At 39.4% G+C, this 6,227-nt stretch overlaps 1 pseudogene; it reads right to left on the reverse strand.

Annotated features, from left to right (window-relative positions):
• The window catches only part of LOC101647745, a 65,774-nt pseudogene that overhangs the window by 3,900 nt on the left and 55,647 nt on the right, over positions 1-6,227 (reverse strand).

Consider the following 6,227-nt stretch of genomic DNA (forward strand, 5'->3'; position numbering starts at 1 on the left):
TTTATAAAGTATCAAGGGTGCATGGGGGAGAGAGGAGGAGGAAGGGAGGGGGAGGAGAAAAAAGGAAAATGAGCTGATTCCGGGAACCCAAGAGGAAAGCGAATTTTGGGAATAATGAAGGCAACAAATGTATAGATGTGCTTTACACAATTGATCTATATATTGTGATGAATTGTATGAGCCCCAATAAATTGATTTAAAAAAGATGATAGCTTAGAAAACTTATGGGTCATTTCTGCTACTCTATTCCACAGGGCTGCAGTGAGTCAGAATCAACTTCATAACAAACAGCAGCAATGGCAACAGTTTCTTCTTTATTTGGAGCGTGAGGCGAAGACTGATCCGATTCCTGATGAATGGATGTGTACAGCTGCATGCACACAGACGCGGTGGTTAGTTCATTGTTGGAAGCTGGATACGAAATGGCTATAGGTGAACAGGTAAACTATGAAAAAGCTTATAGGTAATCTTTGGTGGGTTAACTATATTTTCCCCATATATATAATTTGTATTGCACTTTGCTATTCACAAGAAGGGGTCTCTTCTAGGTAATACAAAGCCATGAAGCCCTAAAAAAGGTATGAAGGTCATAACGTTGTTTTGGGGGAGGCCTCTTTCTGCTGCTTCCTCCTTCTCCTGTGCACAGGACCTTCAAGCTGCCTTGTGCACCGGTCACCTCCAGGTCTACCTAACCTCTTTGCTTTGGGAAGACGCTCCTTCTGATCCCCTTCGTTCTGCTATAATCATCAGATCCTGTGGAACGAGTAGAATTGTCTTCTCCTTGGTTTGATAGAACTGTTTCATATGATTTTCAGTGTCTTGGTTTTCTTTTCCAAGTACATCACTAGACCCTTCTTCTGCTGTGTCTGTGGGTAGACTTGAACTTCCAACCATTAGGTGGGTAGCCAAATGCCTTAACTGTTACTACTGCGGAGGGTCATACTTCTCCGACACCTTCTCCTATACTCCCTTATATTGCCCTCCATCCTCTTTCAGGAGAAATACTTTAAAAATTCCTTCGTGGGAAGGGGAGAAATGCTATCTTTCTCCCTAGACTTTCTCCCAAAGGCTTCTAGTCCTTTCACTGCTTAGCAACCTTTGGGACTCCTTTCTTCCTGACCCTACGTTGGCTCCCACAGCTTCCCGCTTGCAGTGTGGTCCTCTGACTCATGTCCTGGATTCAGTGCCCCTTCTCCTGAAATTCCGTTCCCCTCAGCTTCGTGATGTGCAGTGACGTGAAAAAGGTGTCCTTTCCCATGTGCCTACAGCGCCCAGTCAGGTCCTCTTCACACCTCTTCACATCCAACAGCGAGGAAGGATCACCCGGATGCAAGGTCTTAGCTCATTGGGAAATAACATTCCAACCGGATTAGTCTCTGATTTAGAATTCTATGAGTAGGATGGAGACTGGTGTCATCTTGCACTGCTGGTATAAAGTGGGTTAACTTTATCAATCATACAAGTGTGTTGCAAATATGTCTGATTTCCCAGAAACATTCTTGAATTCCAGAATGCTAACTGTGTTCATGTAGAACCCATGTATAAACCCAAAGTCATTCATTCAAACAGAACAGTGGGATGTTATACGCTTTAAAACCTGGCAAGATGTGTGCCAGGGCTGTATCCTTTCACAAGCCTGTAATTATTCAAGATGTATGCTGAGCGAATAATTTCAGAAGCTCTATCATACAAGGAAGATTGTGGCACCAGGATGGGAGGAAGACTCCTGAATGACCTGTGATCTACAGATGAAACAACATTGTTCGCTGAAAGTGAGGAAGGCTTGAGGAACTTACTGATGAAGATCAAAGACTATAGTCTTCATCAGAGATTGCTCCTCAGTAGAAAGAAAACAAAAATCGTCACAACTGGATCAAAAATTAAACCGCTATAAATAGAGAAAACATTGAAGTTGTCAAGAATTTAATTTTGCTTGGGTCCACAATTAATACCCATGCAAACAGCAGTCAAGAAATTAGATGATGCAGTGTAATGGACAAATATCTGATGTAAAACACCTGCTTAAAATGTTCAAAAGTCAACATATCACTTTGACCTAAGGCACATTATTTTCAGTTACCTATTGTGCATGCAAAAACTGGATAATGAATAAGGAAGACCAAAGAAGAATAGAAGCCTTTGAATTATAGGGAAGGTATTGAATATACCAGGGACTATCACAGGCTGTGGGTAAAGCATTGGGCTGCTAGTGACAAAGCTGCAGGTTCAAGATGACCAGCCACTTTGTGGGACAAAGGTGAGGCTGTGGATGTCTACTCCTGTAATGATGAACAGTCTTGGGCTTCTAATAGGAGTCGGTTTGGTTTTAGGTACCAGAAGAACAAATCTGTTTTAGAAGAAGTATGGCCAGAGTGCTCCTTAAAATTGAGGATGGGTGACTTCCTTTCGTGTACTTTGGACATGTGCTCAGTATGGACCAGTCTCTGAAAAAGGACGTCATGCTTGGTAAACTAGAGGGTCAGAGAAAAAGCGGAAGTACCTTAATGAGCTGCACTGAGACAGGGCTGTGACAATGGGCTCAAACATAGCAATGCTTTTTGGGATGTGTTTGTTCTGTTGTACGTGGGCTCCCAACAACTCAGAACCAAATCTTAAACACCTAGAAACCACCGGTTTCCCAAATCAGATTGAGTCATTTATCTGGAGGACAGCTGAAGAGATTAATTAAGAGCAGCTGCATCTAGTCATGGTGGAATCTACTTCCTCCGTAGAGGAAATAAGGAAGACACAACCCCCCAAACAAAAAGGGATGCCTCCCTGGGGAGTTCCCTGGAAGCCAAGATCCTTGTGAATAAATAAAGATGCTTTAAGAATCAAGAAAGAATCAGACTTAGTAAATTCAAAGTAAATTAATTAAGTATAAAAATTGTACTAATGTGGTATCAAATAAGAACAGAGAACAAAGCATTGTGAGGTCTATACTGTATGAAAAATGTATCTTTGCTATTAAAAACTTTCCTTTTCTTTTAAAACTTGGTATCACTTATTTAACCTACATTTCTAAGTTAATTTAAAAACAGGAATAATTGAAGTTTAAAATGTTTAGTTTTGTTTTACCTATAAGTAAACAGTATGCACCTATTTTATAATTGGAAAACAATGACTTTACCAACTACAAACAATTATATTTCATCACATCTTGTGTCTTGATAAATCTCAGTTTTTTATTCACAAAGCATAAGTTTCTATACTTTTGTATAATATCCTCCTAAATTAATTGTACTTTTCTATAGAGCTTCCCTTTAATGTAAGCTGACATGTTTAGGAATCTTTTCTCAAGAAAGATGTGTCCATCGATTGTACCACCTGTGGGCAGATACCTAAAGTTTACCTCCTTCCTAGGCTGCCGAGTTGAGAGGAGGGCCTTTGTCTAGCTCAGGAAGTGACGTTTCTATCAGCTTTTGGAACACAGAACATGAAAAGAACGGTCTTGTCTGGACTGAGAGAAGAACAGAGTATTCCTGCCAAGACAAATAGAGAATCATAGTCAAGAAAGAGAGTTGAAATTGCTTAGAGTTGTCAGGATTCTTCACAATCTTCCTCAGAGTAAATGATTTCTTATTGTTGTTTGATACTGTCCTGTTGGTCCCTGCTCCTCATGACCCTCTGTACAGCAGAGGGACCTCTGCCCGGTCCTGCCCTCTCCTCACAATCATTGTTATGTGTGAACCCACTGTTGCAGCCATTGTCTTGATCCGTCTCAGTGAGGGGCTTCCTCTCCTTCTTCATCCTCTAGTTTACCAAGCAGCATGTCCTTCTCCAGGCATGGGAGCTCCTGATAACATGTCCAACATGTGTAAGATGAAGTGCGGACATGCTTCCTTCGAAGGAGTATTCTGGTTACCTCTTCCCATATAAATTAGTTCATTGTCTAGCAAGCCATGGTATACTTAATATTCTTCACCTACATCATAATTCAAATGCATCAGTTGTTCTTTGGTCTCCCTTCTTCACTGTCCAACTCTCTCATGCATATGAAGCAATAGAAAAATCCCATGGCTTGGACCAGGCACACGTCAGTCTTCAAAATGACATTTTGCTTTTTAACATTTTAATGAAGTCTTTTGCAGAAGAGTTGCACAATACAGTATGCCTTTTGATTTCTGGATTGCTGCTTCTATGAGCATTAATTGTGGATCCAAGTAAAATGAAATTCTTGCCAACTTTTGGTGTTTTTCTTTGTTTACCATGATGTTGCTTGTAGATCCAGGTGTGAGGATTTTGGTTTTCTTTATGCTGAGGTGTAATCCATATTGAAAGCTATAGTTTTAGATCTTTATCAGGAAGCACTTCAAATCCTCTTCATTTCCATCAAGCGAGGCTGTGTCACCTACATATCGCAGGTTCTTAGTGAGCCTTCTTGCTGATACTGCATTCTTCTTCATACATCCAGCTTCTCACGTTACTTTCTCAGCATACAGATTCAATAAGTATTGTGAATGAATACAACCCAGGCATATGTGCGTCTTTCCCGATTATAACCCTTGTTCTGTTTGACTGACTGCCCCTTGATCTATGTTGAGTTTCTGCACCAGCACAACCAAATTTATAGAATTCTTCTTTGTGATGTGGTCCACAATTTGTTATGATTCACATGGTTGAAGGTCTTTGCATAATAAATGAACTGATTTCTTAAAGTGGGCTAAAGAAGTTCTTGTTTCTACAGAGTGTGCTAGTACTTTATTGCTAAATGTGTGGTCCACATACCAGGGGCATTGGCATCATCTGAGAGCTTGTTAGAAATGCAATATCTCATTGCTTCTCCGCCTTTTGGCTAAGGTCAAGTGTAGCAATGCAATATGTCAAGTCCCACTCCAGACCTATTAAGTAAGAATTTGCATTGCAGCATGGTCCCTAGGTTAATTATGCTTATTAATATTAATTTGATAAGTCCCATCCTAATGTGTCTAGGCCAGTGGACTTTTGGCTGTCTCTCATAATCCATTTGAAACGTATAACAATAGAATCTCCATCACATGAGTGAGCTCACAGCTTCACATACCTCTCACAGCCCCTTTAGCTGAGTGTGGTCATGTAACTGAATTCTAGCTGCTGAGATGTTTGAAGGGATGATGTGGATCTCTTCCAAGTGTTTCCTTTAGAATAACGAGGTCTTCTCTTTTTCTTGCCCTCTCGCTGTGAAATGAGAACTGTGACACGCAGCCTGCATCCATAGTGGGAGTCCTAAGTTAAGAATGGCCATGTTAACTATCAGAACAGGGCTGTCCACTTATGTCTGCACTGTTTCTTAAGAGAAACACTTTTTTTTTTATAGTTTGTTTCAGGCGTTGTATTATGGGGTATTTTAGCTCAACACTTCAACGTATACATGAACTAATAGCCCAGTAATAGCAAGGCTAGATGAGCAACTGGGTAGTCTTTTCAGAATTAAGTATCTAATTCACTAATAGTGCTGGGATCCTCATTTGAACCTTTCTGCTTTTGTTGCCCACATTGAAATGGGCACAGCTTTAGTAGGAGAAGTAACTTTCAAATAACTTTGAAATAAAACAGAATAATTGTTTCTTGAGGTGGTTTTTTTTCCTACAGAAAGTTGAGATCATCCACAACTCTCATCTAACTAAGATCTGTTAAAATTTTCAGGATGCCCTAGGATGGTGATTATACAGAATGCACTCATATTATAGGGCATAAATACACCAGCGCTTTGGGAATTTACAGAATCCCTGACATTGTAAATCAGAGCAGAAATACACACAAACATTTACACTGACAAAGTTTACTTTGGAAGAAACGAACTTTTAATAATGTTAGACAGCCAGAGATGTCTCAGTCTTAATAGTTCATGAATCTACTGTATTACTATTACCCAATCCAGGTGGTATTGGGAGCATTTTGAGATGTAGAATCACTGATGTATGTAGAACCGGGATGATAAACCAAAAATTCATATTGAATAAAAAATGAAGACATTTTCTTTTTTCAATTTTAATTTTTTTGTGGTTGTTTAGAAGACATCTTCTTAATTTTTCTTGGTTAAATGTTTGTTAATGCCTGGTGTAGAAGTCTGAGAGGGGAAATGCCAATTACACATTCTTTTTTTTTTTTTTTTCTTTTCCATTTTTAAGAACTTTATTATTATTATTATTATTTTAAATTAATCAATTTATTGGGGCTCATACAATTTATCACAATACATAGATCAATTGTGTAAAGCACATCTATACATTTGTTGCCCTCATCAT

This window comes from Echinops telfairi, unplaced genomic scaffold (genome assembly GCF_000313985.2).
Source record: "Echinops telfairi isolate 266 unplaced genomic scaffold, ASM31398v2 ScPeMD7_25;HRSCAF=90, whole genome shotgun sequence".
Taxonomy (NCBI): domain Eukaryota; kingdom Metazoa; phylum Chordata; class Mammalia; order Afrosoricida; family Tenrecidae; genus Echinops; species Echinops telfairi.